Source organism: Suncus etruscus, chromosome 15 (genome assembly GCF_024139225.1).
Source record: "Suncus etruscus isolate mSunEtr1 chromosome 15, mSunEtr1.pri.cur, whole genome shotgun sequence".
Taxonomy (NCBI): domain Eukaryota; kingdom Metazoa; phylum Chordata; class Mammalia; order Eulipotyphla; family Soricidae; genus Suncus; species Suncus etruscus.
In genome coordinates this window covers 16,142,270-16,163,507 of record NC_064862.1, presented here as the reverse complement: position 1 = coordinate 16,163,507, position 21,238 = coordinate 16,142,270, and positions in this window count along the sequence as shown.

Here is a 21,238-nt window from a genome sequence, read left to right as displayed (position 1 = left end):
TCTTATCTACTAGAGATAGGAACTCATAGTTGTTTACAATACAGGGATATCTCCTACCTTGAAAATATGTCATGTGGAATCAGCTTAGACCTCAGGTGATTAGATACCATTCATCCAGCCTTGAAATCTTGATCCCAGACAAAGGATTGGCACAGCTCTTCACAACAGCTACAGGAAACAAACTCCATCTGAGCCAGCCTTAATACTGCGGGGTCAACAACAAGGGCCAGCTCTAACATGATATCCTGACAATGAGGAAAATGCGAACAACTTGTCCTGAGAGCAGATTAGCATACCTTACCAGATAACGACAAGACAAAACCAGAAGACGCGGCACCATTTGGTAGGCCCAAAAGCCAAGATCGTGACTTACAGATGACTGGCTACTAGAACCACGACCAGACAGTATACACCTTGGGCCCAATATAAAAGCCCTAGTTCAGGGTTTGCACTATGACTTGCACAATAATCATGATCCCTAGTCCCAAAGGTCTGACAGAGACAACTGCAACAGAATGGGGCTTCTGGAAGCACAAAGAAAGATGCTATCCTAGGAGCCATCCTAGGTTCAATGCAAAGACCAAGATCACCAACCACAGAAGATGGATTAAAACGACACTGAGGCAACAGAACCTCTAGAACCACAAAGACTGACTTCATCATAAGTCCCACCTCAGGATCTGTGCAGATACGGAGACCTCTACACACAGAGCTCTGATTGTATCACCCTGGACAGAGCAGAAGTCTTCCACACACACACAAAAAAAAAAAAACACCACCGGGAGAATAAATGATCCTGAGCAAAGTCTAGAGCTGATCCCATGACAGTATACTCCAAGGACGGAGAAACCCCATATTTCTTAGGCCAAGTGAATTCCTTTTAGAATGACCCCAATATTTACTGTGCCAGGGCAGGAGGGAAAAAAAAAACAAAAATACAAAAACCACAAAACCTTGGTTATTTCATATATACATATATTTTTCCCTTCATTTATTATTGTTATTATTATTTTTATATACCTATCTATTTTGGTCGATTTCTCTGTTTGGGTGTGACTACTGAAATCGTGGTCCCCAATTATACTTATTTTTTTTTCTCTCTTCTTTTCTCTTCTTTCGTTATGTGCTATGCCATGTTTCTTATTTCAAGACCATGGCATGTTTTTGGTTTGTTTGTTTGGTTTTTGGTTGTTTGTTTTGCTTTGTTTTTCATCTGTTTTTTTTTTTGTTTTTGTTTTTTTTTTTTTTTTTTTTTTTTTGGTGCTTACCGATATAGATGGAGTCCCCACTGGATAATTGACTCTTTTTTTTTGGTACTGGTGGAGTGTTTCAACTTCTTTTTCTCCTTCATCTCCCAAATCGATGATGAGAGCCTCTAGAAGGATTCCATCCATTTTTGGAGTATTAGACTCTTACCCCAGTTTATTTATCTTCTCTTTTTCAGGCAAAATCATGCAACTTGAATTAGCTAGTCCTGCCTACAATTAGAGGGGGAGATAAGGGAGGCATTAAGACCAAACATGGGCAAGACTACTAAGTAGTGGGTTGGATACAGAGGGGACCACATATTCTAGCCGCCCTGGGGGTGAGGGAAGAGGAAATGGGAGGTAGGACAAAAACGGAGGTGTAGGGAGGACAAATTGGTGATGGGAATCCCCCCTGATTTTATGTAAATATGTACCTAAAATGTTATTGTCAACAATATGTAAGACACTATGATCAAAATAAAAATTATATATATTAAAAAAAAAAAAAAGTCTTTTTGCATTTTTATTTACTTTATTTAAGGAATATGCGTCACACAGTTGACATAGTTAACCATAATGCATTTGTTTTCAGATAAGTGAAAGAAATTTATTTAAAATATGAATGGAGAGAAAAAAAAGAAAAAGGAATTGAAGAAAGAAAATGTAAACTTAAGAAATATAACTATAAGCATATTTGTTAAAATTATTGTATCTCCAATGAGGTCATTAAGGCATTTCAGAAGGTTTAGTAAGCTCTGTTGCTAGCTGACCATTCAGTTATTTCAATTGTTTCCAAACATTATGTGACCTCAGATACACATCAGCATCTAAATTGGTATGTTTTTATGGAGTTGACAGCATCAAACAAATGAAGTCACCAAGGAATTCAAAGCACTATTATTAATACTGTGGCATTGTGGGGTATGTTATCAGGTGCCAGGTTTTCTGTGAGTAGTAAAATGCAGGGGTGGGGGGTTTTCCTTACTCATTCCAAATAAAGCCCTGTACCAAAAAAATGCCCTCTACCAAAAAATGGCAACCCATGTACCAGCATACTTGGAGTTTGGACAGATTGGTGTCCCTGAAGAGAATTGTAGAAGAGTGGTAAAGTAGGGCCAGAGACAAAGCAGCTATTATAGGAGATAAATGCAGTAGGCAGGGATTTGGCAGGGCAAAGTTTTGGCCTGTCCTCTCCTCCCAAGATGGCCAGTTTTCAGCTGCATGACCGGTATAAAAAGAGTGAGTCAATGGAGCTGGCCCAGTGTTAACATGGTGATTGTGTGTGTGAAAGTGGTTATAGCTTCCAGGACTTTCAGAAGTAGAATGTGTGTGTATGGGGGGCGGTGCCCACAATTGCTCCAGAAAGCCCTGATGATATCAGCCCAAATACCTGCATGCCTATAGTGGGTCAGATTGATGTCTCTGCAGAGTACTAGAGAAATGGTAAAAAAAGGCCATAGGCAAAGAGGTGATTATGGCTAATGGATGCAATATGCATGACTTCAGCAGGGTGGAGTCTTTTTCCACCCTCATCTCCAAGATTGTGAGCTTTCAGCTGTGTACCCATGTGCCCATGGGTACCAATGTACCCATGATTTTTCATGGCTTGCTTTCCATCTTTTTAAATAAAAGAGTGAATCTATGGAGCTGGCGCATGGTGAACCCAGCTCTACAAATCTCTAGTCGATGACTTTTGGTGACACAATATTTAAAATGCGCAAAGAGCGCAAAGAAACTATGATACAGGATAAAAGCACCCAAAACTCTGAGAGCTGAAATGAGAAAATTATAGGCAGAAATAAAGAATATGGTAGGTGATATATTAAAAAATGATCATTAGAAACTCTGAGAAACAGCATTACAGCACCTATGTACAAGATTGAGAAGCTCAAAGATAATAGGGAAGAAATCTCTAGGAAGCAAAGTCTGGGAAAAGGTCTGAAATGAAATCAAAAGCACACCAGAGAACTATGGGGTGAACTCCAGAGGAATATTTTAGGAATTATTGGAAAGCCCATCATATTCATAGTATATGTATCAATTGACACTCTATGAGTCAGAAGAGAATGGAGGGATATACTGCATATACTCAATGACATAAAAAATTACACCAAGGATATTTAATCTTGTTGGAATATCATTCAGATTTGAAGGAATGATACAGTTTCAACAGCTTAGAAAATTTATAATTCTTGAAGCCAATTTTGCTAGAATCATTGAGTTTCTTTAAAGAATAAGACAGACTTAACAGAACATGACCCTTCTTATAGTAATCATATACTGTGTTTATGGTTTCCAAGTACTAGATTTTAAAAGGTTTGCTTATTCCTATCTTCATAAGGAATTCTTATAATTTTTGAAATAAGTTTGTCTCATGTATATTGAGCTATATGTCCTGTATCAGGATTTTTATATACATACAAAGAGACATTTATCATAATCTATAACTTATTAATGCAGGACACATATACAAAATAAAAATGTTTCTGCTTTTTCTTCTTTCTTTCATTTTTTCTTTTTTCTTTCTTTCATTCTTTCTTTCCTTTCTTTCTTTCTTTCTTTCTTTCTTCTCTTTCTTTCATTTTTCTTTTTCTTTCATCCTTCCTTCCTTCCTTCCTTCCTTCCTTCCTTCCTTCCTTCCTTCCTTCCTTCCTTCCTTCCTTCCTTCCTTCCTTCCTTCCTTCCTTCCTTCCTTCCTTTCTTTCTTCTCTTTCTTCTTTCTTTCTTTCTTTCTTTCTTTCTTTCTTTCTTTCTTTCTTTCTTTCTTTCTTTCTTTCTTTCTTTCTTTCTTTCTTTCTTTCTTTCTTTCTTTCTTTCTTTCTTTCTTTCTTTCTTTCTTTCTTTCTTTCTTTCTTTCTTCCTTTCCTTTTCGTGCCACACCTAGTGATGCTCAGGGGTTAATCCTGGCTATGCACTCAGAAATCATTCCCAGCTTGGGGGGACCATATGGGATGCCAGGGGATTGAACCATGGTCTGTCCTAGGATAGTGCATGCAAGGCAAATGCCATACCACTTGTGCCACTGTTCCAGCCCTTATTTTTTTATTTTTCTTTTATATTGTTTTTTGGTTTGGGGGCCACACCTGGCTGATCTCAGGGATTAGTCCTGGCTCTGTCCTCGGAAATTGCTTCTGGCAGGTTCGGGATACCAAGGATCAAACCTGGGTCTTTCCTGGGTCGGCAGCATGTAAGGCAAACGTACTACAGCTGTGCTTTTGCTCCAGCCCCTATTTGTTTTCTTGGAGTAAGTATCATAGGGTATAAAAATTATTCTTAACATGCCTCTTAATAAAAATAACACTCAAATAATATTTATTCTAATTAAAATGAACAATACTTAGAATTATTCAATGTCTTGATGATATAAACAGTCACTTTGGCACTAAATAGCATAGTCTTTCCAGGACCTTCTCTCCTCATTTTTTTCTTCTAAAGTGAAGGTGTATATCTCTGTGGAGTAGATTATCACCATGACAATTTTGTTCATACCACTATGTGACTCTTTTGCTGATCTTTTCTTATATTTCCTTTTGTTATCTATTTTTAAATGTCAAAATATTTTTAATACAATCTCTCTGTAGAAGTTAAACAATAATTAACTGGATTGACATCAGTGAGGAAAGAGGTCAGAAGAAAGTTGGCCTTTCTTTGTGAAACTTAAAACTCTTATAATAACAGGATTATTGAAAGCTTTTCGATTGAAGAGCTAATTTTGCAAATGTGTTCCATGACTTCATTTTTTAAATGATATCTTTAAGTACTATGATTACCAACATGCCTGTATTTGGAGTAAGTTATAAAAAGTACAGCCCTTTCACCAGTGCAACCTTCCCGCCACCAATGGCCATCTCCATTTCATGGCAAACCCTGGCTTCCTTCTTTCAGCCTAGAGAGCCTTTGCTACTCTCAGAAATGGAAGAGAGATAAGCTATCTGAATATATAAGCAATCTTGAGATCAGCAAAGGAAATCCTATGCCAGAAGATATTATTTGACCAGAAAGGAGACTTATTTCATCTCTAGTAGACAAATGAAGTCTGCTGCACTATCACTGAGACATTTCTAAGGGAGACTTGTGAAGCATGATTGATGTTCCCCCTCATGTCTGCTGCAAATCTCTCTGAGTTTGTGCAGAATACATTGCTCTAATCTTATTTCTACAAACAAACACACAAATAAACAAACAAAGCCTCCACTACAGAGTGACAGCCTCTATTTGGCAACACTGGGCTGAAGCATATGATTCAACAGGAAAAGCAAAGGTGAGTAAAGAAACTGTACTGGTCTCTGCTGTCACTTTTGTTGACAGAAAATTGAGTCATTGATAAAAAGGGCATATGAAATTATAAAGCTAATTTTGTTCCTATGTATTAAGTAGCAGTTACAATTAAGACTGGCTGCTGGGGCAGGAAGGTGGCGTTAGAGGTAAGGTGTCTGCCTTGCAAGCGCTAGTGTAGGATGGACCGCGATTCTATCCCCCAGCGTCCCATATGGTCCCCCCAAGCCAGGGGCGATTTCTGAGCGCATAGCCAGGAGTAACCCCTGAGCATCAAACGGGTGTGCCCCCCCCAAAAAAAAAGACTGGCTGCAGTTGTCATGCACCTGAAGTAGCAGAGTGTAACTAGTTTATAAATCTGTTTAGTCTAGTCGCAAGAAAATTTGTAAATATGCTTATTTCTCTTCCCCATTTAAAGTATATTGTCTGCAAACCTGAAAACTTCAGTCCTCTGCAACATGGCAATACAATTTCATAATATTCTCAAGGTCTTTCTTCAGGCACAATTTTGAAGGAAAAAAAAAGTCCTTTGAATTATTTGTTTTCTGATCTGAAGATTTTATTTTATTTTATTCCTTAAAATATTTAATAAAAACTTTTTAACTTTTTTTTTTTTTTTTTTTTTTTTTGCTTTTTGGGCAACACCCAGTGACGCTCAGGGGTTACTCCTGACTTTGCGCTCAGAAATCACTCCTGGCCTTGGGGACCATATGAATGCCAAGGATCGAACCACAGTCAATCCTGGGTCAGTCGTGTGCATGGGAAATGCGCTACCGCTGTGTCATCACTTGGGCCCCCAATCTATGTTCTTATGCATGCAATATATATATGCAAGTTAACATCGAACACATTGTCAGTACTTAATTAGTATAAAATATATAGGAAAATTAATAAATTATGATGAGCTTTTAAAAATGAAAATTAATTACAATAGTTAATACTAAAGAAAAAGAAAGACCAAAGGAAATATGTCAAAATATTACATGAACCCGTAGCCAATATTATTCTATTTTTATAGTATCTGTAAGCACCATGATTACAAAAATTATTGTAGTTGGGTTTCAGTCATAAAAATAACACCCCTCTTCACCAGTGCAACATTCCCAACAACAATGCCCCCATCTCCTTCCTCTCCTACCTCCTGCCTTTATTCGACTCAGGCACCCTGCTTCTCTCACTCATTAACATTGTTATGGTAGTTGTTAGTGTAGTTATTTCTCTAACTCCAATCACCACTCTTTGTGGTGAGCTTTATATTGTGAGCCAATCTTTCCGGCTCTCATCACTATTGTCTCTGGTCATTATTGCAAGAATATATTTTATTTTTCTTAAAATCCATTGATAAGTGAGACTATTCCTTGTGTGTGTATCTCTCCCTGGCATGATAGTTTCCATGTTCATCTATGTACAGGAATATTTCATTACTTCATCTCTCCTGAAGGCTGCATAATATCCCATTGTGTATGTGTGCCACAGTTTCTTTAGACATTCATCTGTTGACGGAAGTCTGGGTTGTTTCCATATTTTGGCTCCCATATTATTCTGAATGGTGAAAATCGAAAGTATTTTCACTGAGGTCAGGCACACATACTGTCTCCACTCAGAGTCAACATTGCTAGAATTCCTAGCTATATCCATAGTCAAGGAAGAGAAATAAAAAATGCAAATTGGAGAAATAGGAAGTCAAATTATTTATATTTGAAGATGGCATGATGATATACATTGAGATAGCTCCTAGAAATAATAAACCAATATAGCAAAATGATTGGCTAGAAGTCAATACATAAAAATCAGTTGTATTTTTATTCAAAAACTGAGTCAGAGAAATAAAGCAATCAAAGTGTCTATTCTATTTAAAATTCTAACTAAAAACATCAAATATATAGGAATCAACTCTAAAAAAACAAATAAGAGATCTATACCATGAAAACTTCTAAAGAACTTAAAGTAATTGAACAAGATCTTAGGAAACGGAAAAATTTTCATAATCATGGATTGGAAGAATTAATATTGTCAAAATGACCATCTTATCTAAAGTACTATATACTTTAATAAATCCTAATCAATAAATCCTATTCAATCTAGACAACATTCTTCAAAGACATATAATAGTCAATTATAAAATTTGAGTGGAAACATAAAAAACTCTGGATAGTCAAGTAATTTTTGGTATTTTCTTTACTTAAAAATAAGAAACTGGGAGGCATCTCATTACCTAACTTGAAGCTATATTATAATACCATAGTAATGATACTGGACTAATGAAATAATGGGTCAGAATAAAATATTCAAGATCAAATCCTTATATATTTATATAATTATATATTCAACTTATTTTTTTATAAATGGTAAGATCATAAAATGTAATAAAGGCAGCATCTTCAAAAATGATGCTGACAAAATTGGATAATTAACTTTAAGAAATTAAAGTTGTATCCATACCTCACATCTTATAGAAGTCAATTCAAAGAGAATTGAGGACCTTAAGATCATATCTAAACCTATAAAGTAATTTGAGAAAAATAAGGCATAATGATTCATGATATAGATCTTAAAATAGTCTTCAACATTTTTTCATGTGTCTTTTGGCCATGTGTATTTCTTCTTTGTCAAAGTGTCTGTTCATTTCTTCTCCCCATTTTTTGATGGGGTTAGATGTTTTTTTCTTGTAAAGTTCTGTCAGTGACTTGTATATTTTGGAGATTAGCCCCTTATCTGATGGGTGAATAGTTTCTCCCACTCAGTGGGTGGCTCTTGTATCCTGGGCACTATTTCCTTTGAGGTGCAGAAGCTTGAAAAAATGTTCCACATCACTAATCATCAGGGAGATGCAAATCAAAACAACGATGAGATACCACCTCACACCCCAGAGAATGGCACACATCACAAAGAATGAGAATAAACAGTGTTGGCGGGGATGTGGAGAGAAAGGAACTCTTATCCACTGCTGGTGGGAATGCCGTCTAGTTCAACCTTTATGGAAAGCGATATGGAGATTCCTCCAAAAACTGGAAATCGAGCTCCCATACGATCCAGCTATACCACTCCTAGGAATATACCCTAGGAACACAAAAATACAATACAAAAACCCCTTCCTTACACCTATATTCATTGCAGCACTATTTACCATAGCAAGACTCTGGAAACAACCAAGATGCCCTTCAACAGACGAATGGCTAAAGAAACTGTGGTACATATACACAATGGAATATTATGCAGCTGTCAGGAGAGATGAAGTCATGAAATTTTCCTATACATGGATGTACACGGAATCTATTATGCTGAGTGAAATAAGTCAGAGAGAGAGAGAGGAAAACACAGAATGGTCTCACTCATCTATGGGTTTTAAGAAAAATGAAAGACATTCTTGCAATAATAATTTTCAGACACAAAAGAGAAAAGAGCTGGAAGTTCCAGCTCACCTCAGGAAGCTCACCACAAAGAGTGATGAGTTTAGTTAGGGAAATAACTACATTTTGAACTGTCCTAATAATGAGAATGTATGAGGAAAATGGAGAGCCTGTCTAGAGTACAAGCGGGGGTTGGGTGGGGCGAAGGGAGACTTGGGACATTGGTGATGGGAATGTTGCACTGGTGATGGGTGGTGTTCTTTACATGACTGAAACCCAAACACAATCATGTATGTAATTAAGGTGTTTAAATAAATTAAAAAAATAGTCTTCAACAATGCCATTGGAAAAGACTAGAAATAAAACTAAACAAATAGAACTACATCAAAGTAATAAGCTTCTGATGAAAAACATGAATTAAAATTAAAAGACAACTGGGAGGGTACCAGGACCAAACAGATATATGATTACTAATAGTAAGCTAGAATCAGAGGGGACCACTTAATCTAGCAGCCTAGGGGGTGATGGTGGGGAATATGGGTTACAGAAAGGAAATAGGGGTGAGGGGAGGACAAATTTGGTGATGGGTATTTTCCTGATTCAATGTTAATGTGTACCTAAAATACTACTGTGAAAGATATGTAAGCCAATATGCTCAAAATAAAAATAAATAAATCAATTAATTAAAAGATAACTAACCTGGGAGAAAATATTTGCCCTCAGCACATCAGATGATGGGTTGATATCAGAATATATAAAGCATTGACAAAAATAAACAAAATAATCTAAAAATAATAAGAATTTAAAATCCCTATGAAAAAAAGGAAAAGGAATGACAATTCTTGAAGACCAGTAGATGATAAACAGGCATATGAAAAGAAATGCTCATCATTACTTATTGTTAGGGAAATCAAAATTCAGGTAACAATAAGAGAATTTTTTAACACCACTGAGAAAATCACATATAAAAAATAATCAGAACCATCTGTGGTGAAAAGCATCTGTTATTCACTGCTGGTGGGAATGTTCTTTGGTTCAAACCCTATGGAAAGCAGTATAGAGGTTTTTCAATAAACTCAAAATTGATCTGCCATATGACCTACCATTCTCAAATTGTGTATCTATTCTAAGGACAAAGAAACATTCATTTAAATGGATATATACACACAAATATTCATTGAAGCATTTGGTACAATAGCTATGATTTTAAATAAATCTAGTTGTCCAATAGATAAGTAAATCATGAATAAATGGTACAATGGGAGAATGCAAAGCTGTAAAAGAATGATGAAATCATGTGATTTTCTGCAACAGGGAAGGAACTTGAAGATATCACATTAAATTAAGTAATTCAGAAGGATAAACACAGGATATTACTTATATGTGATAGTCTTTAAAAATGGATAAATGAATGCAATAATTTAAAAGAGGAGAACCTAGATCACACTTGGTCCCACACTATAGAAAGAATGAAATAACAGAGTGGAGAAAAAAGAAAAAGAGATGAGAAATAAGAGGAATTAGGGCCAAGGAGACAATGGTCTATTCGTGGGTTTTGGGAATAATATTCCTAAATGTCCAAACAACATTGAAATCATGAGACACAAACTTTAACAACCTAATTTAAGAAAGTGCCTGTCAATATGGCAGGCATGTGGGAGGGATTTTGGGGAAACTTGGAACATTAGTGGAGGGGAGTGACATTTGTGGTAGGATTTGTGTAGGAGCCATCGTGCATATAGAACTCTATTATTTTTAAAATAATTTTATTGTGATCAAAGTGAATTATAAATCTTTCACCGTAATATTTAAGGTACATAGTGAAGTATTTCCACCACCAGTGTTGTCCTCCCTACACCCTGTTTTCAGCATCTCCCTTTTTGCCCTCCTCCCCAGACTGCCAGTATAACTGATCCCCTCTGTGTATAGCTTGTTGAAGGTTGGGTATCGATTCCATTGTTGTTGACTTTGTGTTTGGTGTTTAAGTCTGATCATTTTTATTTCTACTCAATATTCATACAACTTTTTGTTTTTGATACCATCCATTTTCCCCCTTAATTTATGAGTTAGAACAAGATAATTCAAGTTATGTGTGGTTCTGTTTGAAAAAAAGAAAACAAACAGACAAAGAAACAAACAAAAAAAACTGGGAGAAGTCTGTCTAGAGGTTATAAATATCAATTTAAAAAGAAGAAAGGAGGAGCCAGAGAGATAGCACGGAGGTAAGGCATTTGCCTTGTATGCAGAAGGTCGGTGGTTTGAATCCCGGCATCCCATATTGTCTTCCCCCAAACCTGCCAGGAGTGATTTCTGAAGTGAGCGGTGCTGGGTGTGACCCAAAAGTCAAAATAAAATAAAATAAGATAAAAAGAAGAAAGGGAAAAAAGAAGAAAAGCATAAAAATCACAAAAATCCCCCAAAACAAACAACAACAAAATAAAATAAAAATAAAACAAAAGACCAAAACCAGCATTTACAAAAAAGCACCACAGCAACAAATACAACAACCAAACAATAATCACGAGAACAAAAGGAAAAAAAAAAAAAGAAAAGAAAAGAAAAAAGGAAGGAGGTCTGGTGTGGTAAGTTTTTTTTGTTTGTTTGTTTTTGTTTTTGTTTTAAATAGGCATAGTAAACATTGGGGAAATTAGAAAGGGATTTCCCTTGGCCTAAGAGATACAGGGTTTCTCTGCCCTTGAAGCATACTGTCTTGGATATAACTACAGGCTCCATACATGTTTATTTTCATATTCCAAGAACTTTAAATGGTGCCAGAAAACTTTCCACTCAGTTATGGATGATAGAATCAGGCCTCTAACTAGAGATCTTGGTATTTGCACAAGTCATAGAATGAAGCCTCGGATAGAGTTTTTTTTTTTTTTTTTTTTTTTTTTTTTACGGTTCTAGCAGTTCTATTCCATCACTGTTGTTGTAATAAGTCTTCTGTAATTGGTGTTCTTGGTTTTTGCACAGTTCCAGAAGTTCTGCTCAGTCACAATTGTCAAAGTCAGACCTCTGGAATTAGAGATCTTGGTTATTGTACAAATCCTAGGCCAAAGCCTAGACTAGGGTCTTTCTTATTTATCCCAGGATAAATAGAACTCAATTATTAATAACTTGACTAAGCATAGTGATTTTAGAAAATAGAGAATGGAATGTCTCTAACATTTATAAAATAGATTTTTACATATTTTTGAGATGATAAAAGCAGTGAATTCATACACGTGACTTCCAAAAACCTAATAAAACTATTAGATGATGAATACTAACTGAAAAATTATTTAAATAATTTAAATATTATTTAATATTTATTATTTAAACAATTTTAAATTTTAAACTGAAACATTTACTAACAGTAAAATTATTTTACATTTACCTAATGAGTGAAGATAATTGATACATAAAACTTTGCTAGTTAGGCTACATGGCATTGGTTATTCTCCAACATTACTGGGAGAATGGGATTGTAAATAAAGGAAAAGTTGAAAAGAGATTTTCTGGGTTTTAAAATTTTCATACACTCTGACCTGGCTTCTTTAGATATCTGGACTAAGTAAATAAGTAAAAAAGAAATTAATATTAAAAATATCCAATCATGGGGGCTAGAGAGATAACACAACAGTCAGGCGTTTGCCTTAGACGCAGAAGGATGGTGGTTAGAATCCTGGCATCCCATATGGTCCCCCGAGCCTGCCAGGAACGATTTCAAAGCATAGAACAAGGAGTAACCCCTGAGCACTAGCCGGGTGTGACCCAAAAACCAAAAAAAAAAAAAAAAATCCAATCATAATAGTTTATAAGAGGGACAATTTTAAAAATGTTAGAAGTTATTTAGATAGGGAAGATTATAAATTTTCTGATACATTTAAAATAGAGATCTATTTATTTGAAAATGTCACAGAAAAAAACACTCGTAAGAGAAAATGTTTATAACAGTATCAAGCAAAAAATTCATAATGAAGTCTAGCAAATTTCAAAATTTAAGTGAAGTTTCAGATTTTAGAACTATGACATTTTTGTAAAGTTATCTTTCCTGAGCAAGTATTATTTCAGTAAATATTCAAACCACAGAATTTTTTAGTATACAAAAATGAAAAAGCTTTACTAGAGTTTATTTTTTTTTAATAATTTCTTTATTTAAGCATCATGGTTACAGATATGTTCATAGTTGGGCTTCAATCATAGAATGTACAGTAATGTCCCCTATTTCCCTGCCCCTCTGGAATGCATCCCATTTCTCTATCTCTCTCTTTCTCTCTCTCCCATTTTTATTATCATGGTAGTTGTCATTGCAGTTAGTGCTATAGATGCACTTACTGTTCTTTGTGACAAGCTTCATATTATGGTCTGGTCCTCCTGGTCCTTTCCATTGTCTCTAGATATTATTACCATACTGTCTTTTATTTTTCTTATATTCCACAGATAAGTGAGACTGTTCTATGTCTATCCCTTTTTTCTGACTCATTTCACTCAACATAAAAGTCTTCATGTCCATCCATGTACAAGCGAACTTCATGACTTTATTCTAATGGATGCATAGTATTCTATTGTGTAGTTATACCACCATTTCTTTAGCCACTTATCTCCTGTTGGGCACCTGGCTTGTTTCTGATTATTGTAAATAGTGCTGAGATGAACATAGGAGTGCTAAGGGCATTTTGGTATTTTTTTTTGTTTCTTATTTATATGCCTAAGAGTGGTATTGCTGGATCATGTTACAGCTCAATTTCCAGGATTCTTTTCTGAGGAATATTCATATTGTCTTTCAGAAAGGTTGGACTAGACAGCATTCCCACAAGCAATGAATGAGAGTTCTTTTATCCCCACAATCACACCAATATTGGTTAGTTCAACTTGTTTCTATAACTGGTTCAAATATATATGTTTCAAATATAGCCACAAACCTAAAATGTCATCATAAGAATTTGTCTCTGTTATTGATTTTCTGAGATTACAGAAAACTAATTCATATTGCATAATGCAATAGAGACAGAATGGAAAGTTCCAGTAACAGTCAGGTATGACCCAGCATTGTTTACTTCTAGGTTTTCTGTGCATTCCATTAAGATGGTAGCACTTGTATAAGTATCTTAAACACAGCCAATAAATATTTGAGCACTTATTTTTGAAATTGTAATTCTATCTAATCAGAATGCAGAAAATTTGATTCACTTACTCTGAACAAAAGATTCATAACCATTTCAAAAATATTGCTGATATTTAAACAACTTGAATGTTTGTGTAAGGAATACATTTAGTATTCAGTGCTATATATTAATAAGAACCATTGCTTTCATTTGTTTATGCAGTACTCTTTGAATGGACAGGTGGCTTTATGTATTTATAGGTGTTAGAACTTCACAGAATTGAAGTATCGATTGAAATACATTTATTCCAGATAAAGAATAGCAAAATTAATGTTTTCATGTCTACAATTATATTTTTATTTGAAATTTTTAAAAGTAGAAATAAATAGTTGGGTTTGAAGGACAGAAAAGAGAAAGAAAAGAAGTGAGGGAAAGACTGGAGAGAGCAAACTGTCAGTGACATCCATTCATAGTCAAGGTAATTTCAATATTTCCCATAGTTCAGGCGAGTAATCTGAATAACATTGATCAAGGATGATGTCTAATTTGTGCTATCTCTTCATTGATCTGGAAAAGAAGGGTGATTTTGCTTAACTTGCACATTCACATTGCTGTTGAGCTTATGGCTGAGCTTGAGTCTTAAATGAGCATGCAAATGACACTCCTGATAGAAGTGGCTAAAGTGTAGCATGAGTCACTAGGGTTTGAAAGCAAGTTCAATTTGGCATAACATGTTTCCATGGTTTCCACACTTATCACTTCCTGCCTTGGTAATGAGCATCAATAAAATATGACCTGACTGGATTATAGAAAAAGAATCTGAAAAAATAAAACCTCTTTTTATAGCTTCTTTCCTTCCCAAAAACCTGTCCTGGCTCCTTTCCCTGAGGCTATTCTAAATGTTACTGTACAGTGTAGTCTGAGGTTATTGACTTTAAACATTTCTGAATAGCACCATGCTTCAATGAGACTAATGCTGTGTGCCATGAATGTGTCATTGAAAGAAGGAAATATCTGTGGGCACTGGAGTGAGAAATAAAACCAAGGAGAGTGGCATAAACAGGAAAATGCCCAGTGCTATGAAAATGCCCAGGCCAATGAAATTCCTAAAATGAGCAAAAAATCCACATCTCTAATGGCTAACTAACAGATGGAACTGTTAGGCAATGGTTTAAAATATCAGTAAGGGCTGCTCCAGATCTGTTCAAAGGTCTACATACCCTGCATTCAGCTTTTAGCTCATTAGGGCTTGGTTAGGTGACAGAACAAGATGGGACAGTTTTTCATGGTGTGTCAGTCTAAAGGTCACTTAGTCACAGTGATTTCCTATTGTGGAGGATTAAACACCTAGTTATGTTTTGAGTTCCATTTGTGTGACCTTTCCATTGATAGGAATTTTCAGGCTGCATTTTCTATTAAGAAATACACCCTAATTGGAAAGGGACCAGCTTTCTGCAATGGGGAGCCGTGGGGTGCCTCAGCATGAAGCCCTCGGTGTTCCTCACATCTAACTTGACTAGTGGGATGTTTCTAGGCTTCCCTTGTTGAATGGGAGGCTTAATCTGTTAGACTTTGAGTTCTTGTTTTGGCAGAGACAGAAGTGGCTTGAAAGACATACACATTCTGCTTCAAACATTTGACTGTGCAATACAGGCCAACTGAATTTGTGTTTCTCTAGGGTGGTGCAACCTGGAAATAGGCATTCATGCTTTTTGGGCTTTTACTACTGCCTTAATCATACCAAAAAAAACATGCAGAAACTTATAGGTATGTGTTTGTCTATGAGCTCTGGGAAATCACCTTTAATGATCATGGATAGCTATTATTAAAAACCAGCTTTATTTTTGAAAGAAAGTGAGAAATTGAGAGGGAGAGAGAGTCACTAGTTCGAGGAGAACAAAACTTTGGTTATCCTGTGATAAAACCTTCATCTCTAGAAATCTCTTAGATATGAAAGGTTAAATAAGATTTTTAGCAGGGAAACCTTGCTTGGAAATGTCCTTCAAATTTATGTACAAAACTCAAATAGGACAGTGATCATGTTATCTAGTCTGTCACTTGCTGGTGTATTTATTACCTTAAGTAACTTACTTGTCATCTCTTTGTCTCAACTTTCTCATCTGTAAATGGAGATAATAATAATTTTTAAAACACAATCATTGAGAAGTTTAAGTGACACAATACATTTGATCATCTATGATAAAGTTTCAACAAACTAAACCCCTCATGCAAATATGTGAACATTACAACTACAGTGTGCAAGTAAGAATGAAGGAACAATTATTACAATCAGAGATGCGATTCTGATCGCTGCAGCAACAACAAAAAAAAGAGGAAAAAGTAAATAAAATTATGACCTTCAATTCAATACTGACACTGTTATGATTTTAAGGGAATGAAATAATATTTTTCTAATTAATTTTCTTTTCTACCCACATCTAACTTTATTCAGGAAAAATAAACTTTAAAATATTTTTATTTCCCAAGGGGCTAGTTTTTTTTCCCAATGTCTAGTTTTGTTATTAAGACTTTTGCTCTCACTCCCAACAGATATGTTCAGAAGTAGAGTGAGCTCTGGGGGAGACAAGTAACTGTAGAATTTCTTTGTTTATTTCTTCTTTTTTGGGGGGAGGGCATACCCACTGTGTTCTGGGCTTAATCGTGGTTCTGCATTAAGAGACCACTGCTGGCAGGGATTTGGTGACCATAAGAGATACTGGGTTTAAATTCTGGTAAACTTGTAAACCAAGTGGCCTACCCACTGTACTATTTGGTCCAGTTCCAAGAGACTATATCTTTATTGACAGTAGTCATTTTAAGCAAGTCTGATAGCTAAACTATTGGAAACAAGTAGTGGCTCAAATAAAGCAATCTATATAGTCAAGAATAATTTCTAGGCTCATGAGTCTGTTTTCATTAATCCTTTATGAATGATGTGTTGGTGATATATACATATAAATAAAACAAATAATAGCATAGATATTTGCATATCTATGCATGTATATGTTATGCATGTATGTGTAAAAATATATCAAGTCCAAAAACTAAAGATGAGATGAAATATCCTAGTTTAAATAAAGAAGTAGGAACAAAAAATTATTCTTTCCTTTGCCCTTTGGTCATTCAGGCTCGAAATAGGAAGCCTCATTTTCCTGTGCCAGTTGCTACTAGTAGATCCAGTTTAGCTATCTCCGTTTTACATATTAAACATTCCTCCCAAGAGTGGAAATTTAATCTCATGACCATAAATTCTTCCCAGACCTTGGGTTCACAGCAGACTAAGAAATATAGGCAATACTTGTGTAAATTATCAAATAGATAACCTAAAATGCCTTAAATATATATATGTATATATATACTCAAGATTTTACATGGAAATACAAAGTATTAGTGTTATTTTAGCCACATCAAAGCTCTACATTAGCCAGAAGGCTCTGTAAACAAATAGGAATTCCTGCATTCTTTGTAACAAAAGTCACTTGGTAATAGCATAGAAATCCAATTTTCTTATTATAACCCCAATAAAAACTGCTTATGTAATTTAGTTTTATATGAGGTTTCTGCTCTGCTAGGGACTTTCTCTTCTACTCTTCAACATTTTTTTTCCTGTTTCTAACTCTGTGTCTGAACATCTTTTTTATTCAACATTTTCTCTCTAGATAATATTGAAGTATCTTGGAATTGTGAATAAAGCCAGAGACACCTTCCTTTACTGCTCCTACATTGGGCCTACCTTGGATAATCTCATTCTGATACTCCATGGTCAGTCAAGGTGACACATAAAAATAACCATCTTAGAGAGAAAGCAAAAGCTTTTATTGAAAAAGAAAGCATTCATAAGGGAAGCCATGGGGAATGGAGGGTGAAGTGAACAGTAAGGAATGGATTAAGCTTGGTGTTGTTTTCTGAGGGGACAAATACTAGAACAAAATATAGAAATATGACATATTTGTTTTAAAGACTCTCCCCTGAAACATTTTCCCAAATTTGTCATGTTAACTCTTTTCAGATGAAGTAGAAAAAAATTACTAGCTTTAAATATCTCTGCTCTTGTAACTCAGAGTGAATGAGAAACCACCAGATGTTATGGGGTTTAAATGGAATTGGTTGGATTGTTTTCAAAACTAGATAGATTAAGGGTTCAAAGTCATATATTATAACCTGTTTTAGAGAGAAAACATGCCTCAGTAATACCTGCAACTATTATAGTAAACATTTTGTATGTTTAATACTTGAGTAAGAAAAAAAAGCATATCCCAAAGCTATAAAGCTTAAACTTCTGAATTATTAAACATAGAAACTGGAAATTGGAAAATTCCTATTCATCCAACAATGTGACCAAGACCACACAATTTAATAGGAACTAAAGTAGGGGTTCCCAAACCACTGCTCACAGGCCACAAGTGGCCCACCAAGAACCTTTATCCAGTTTGTCAGGTGTGTTTGTTGTTGCTACCTGTCCTGCTAAGCAGCTGACTTGTGCCAGCCCTGCAGTGTGCATGTGTGAAATGTGTGGCCCACACCCTCCTATTCCCCTCCCTCTCTCTGTCTCTCAACTCCTACTCTCTATCCCTGGTGTGATTGGACCAGTCACCTGATTGTCTATGCAGAGCCTTCTCCTGTTTGAGGACAGAGGTAAGAACAAGTTAGGGGTCGACATGGAAACTGTACCAAAGCCGGATCTCTAACTACAGAAACCTGACAGCAAAAACTGTGATTGTGAAGGGTGCTGATATAGGATACACTTTGGGTCTACTGTTGGAGGAAAATTGACACTGGTGGTGGGAAGGTCCCTGACTCATTGTATATCTAAAATTCAGCTATGAAGGACTCTGCAGATCACAATTGTTTCAAAAAATACATTAAAAAAAAAAAGAAGAAGAACAAGTTAGGGGGCCAGAATTTTAGCACAGGGAGTAGGGTATTAGCCCTGCACACAGGTTGTTAGAACACCCTTTTTCACCCAAAACAAATAAGGTATTCCTAGCCTTCTCACCATCCCTTTAACATGTAAAAGTCAACCTACACTAGATTAGATTCATAGGTACTTTTATCTCTTACTCAACACTCCCCCTCCTGGTTGGATTTGAGCCAGTAAATTAAAGAGAGGTTTTATTTTGTCTAAACTGAAGATGATGAGGCTAGAAGTCACTCGACTCCATGGTTTTCTTCCTCATCACTGTCTTTGCTTATTAATTAGCATGGTGACCCTGCTTCAGACTTGCTTTTGGGGCATTTTTACATGGCCAGCATGGGTTCGAGCTTAGGTATCCCATATAGTCCCCTGAGCCTGCCAAAAGAGATTTCTGTTTTTTTTAAATAATGTCTTTATTTAATCACCATGATTACAAGTATGTTTGTAGTTGGGTCCAGTCATAAACAGAACACCATCCTTCACCAGTACAACATTTCCACCACCAATGTCCCTCATATACTTCCTCCACCCCCGACCCCTGTCTTTACTCAAGACAGGCATTCTACATCTCTCACTCATTAACATTGTCATGATAGTTGTCAGTGTAGTTACTGTTGGTATATAGTCTTTATAGTTCTGTATATATACACATATATAGGTATTTAATATCTGATTCACACTTGCATCACTTATTATGACTAGCAGTGAAAACTATGGAACTGAACATTGACATCTCACTAGCCAAAAGCAAGCCCCTATTTCTCATTAAAATACTGGCAACTTTGTTGATTTAAATTTATTTGTTATTCATTTTAAATATTGTATTTGTTCCAATTTTTTACTTCAAAATGAGGTATGTGCAGTGTGCATAGAAATTTGTTCATATTTTTTTAAACCTATACTGTAACTCTCCTATGGTCTATAGGACAATGAACTGGATTCATATTTTAAAAGATTGGAGACCCTGGGGCTTAAACAAAGCTACTATAAAAGAATATTTCTACCCTTCACTTTAGAAAAGGAATAACAAAATAAAGGAAGGGCAGAGATGTCAGGTAGTGAATGAAGGCATAATAAACATTCTTATACATCTTCTACCTATGACAGAATTGTTGATTCTATGCAGGATGATCCTGATGCCACAGGGCTCTGTGTGTGAAAGAGACATTTACTGCCTGGTGGAAGAATTAAACAGGACAGTGAGTCCTGCTTGGAGTCATTGCTGCATCTCTTTGAAGTAGAGTCCCTAGCACTTCAATGAGCAAATAATTTAGGAAATGACTTTGATATATTTGATGCTCGATACTTGTATCTTGGCCAGCTGGCAAAAATGGACATCAACTCCCCTAAGGAGAAACTTAGGAAAGGGGTCAGGGAAATGGAAATGGTTACTATTGTGCATCAAAAAACCTTGAGCAATAAGAAGGACCAACTGAGATTAAGCAGACCCAATCACCAATAGTGAGCTTAATGTCAGTATTCTAGCGCCTTGGTTAATTTCGTAGTTATCTTTCTCTCTGTTTCCACCACCTGTCTTCTGATAGGGTATGAACACTTCAGAATAAATAAACTCAGAATTTTCCTGGGTAAACTGGTAAATAGGAACCTGAAACAGTGGCACTGGATATTTTTCCAATAAAATATTTTTGAAAGATGCAAAAATTAACCAAGGGTACAGTGGCAGAAACAGTTACACTATGCTTTTTCCCTCTCACTTCTACTACCCATCTCATGATGAAGACTCTTAGCAGTTTCTGGAAATTATTGGCACTGTCATGGAACATAAATGTCTTTATAAACAGTTTTATGGGGTGCTGCAGATTGTTTTGTGTTTCTGATATCAGGAACAAAAGAATCATGGAACATTTATCTCCGTGATCTGTGCACTCTAAAACCTGTTGAATGTCATTAATTTTAGGTCATTGGTTTAGTACATAAACTCATATTCAGCTTTTGAGTTATAAGCACTACTCTTTAGAGGTACTTAATGACAGTCTAAGTAGGTACTAAATCCTGCTCTATGAATAGTGCTGGGTGGTATAGGGTTTGGAGGGAGAAGTTAAGTCTGAGGCCTTTCTTTTAGTGGCTGGTGATATCTTTTCTTTATTATGAGCTATATCTTGTGTTAATATTGGACTTTGAAAGCTTATCATCTCTCTGGTCAATATGAAGACTGCATTAATGTATAATGTGGCCAGGAAAAATAATCACTAGTTTTCAGTCTGCTAAATGCATTCCTATTGCATCAAGCAAATGGAAAATAAAAACCCAGAAAGGGAACTTCTGTAGCTGTTGGACAGATTCTCTACATGTCAGGTGAGAAGAGGTCATGGATAAAGGAACATGATTCCATCATGGGCATCT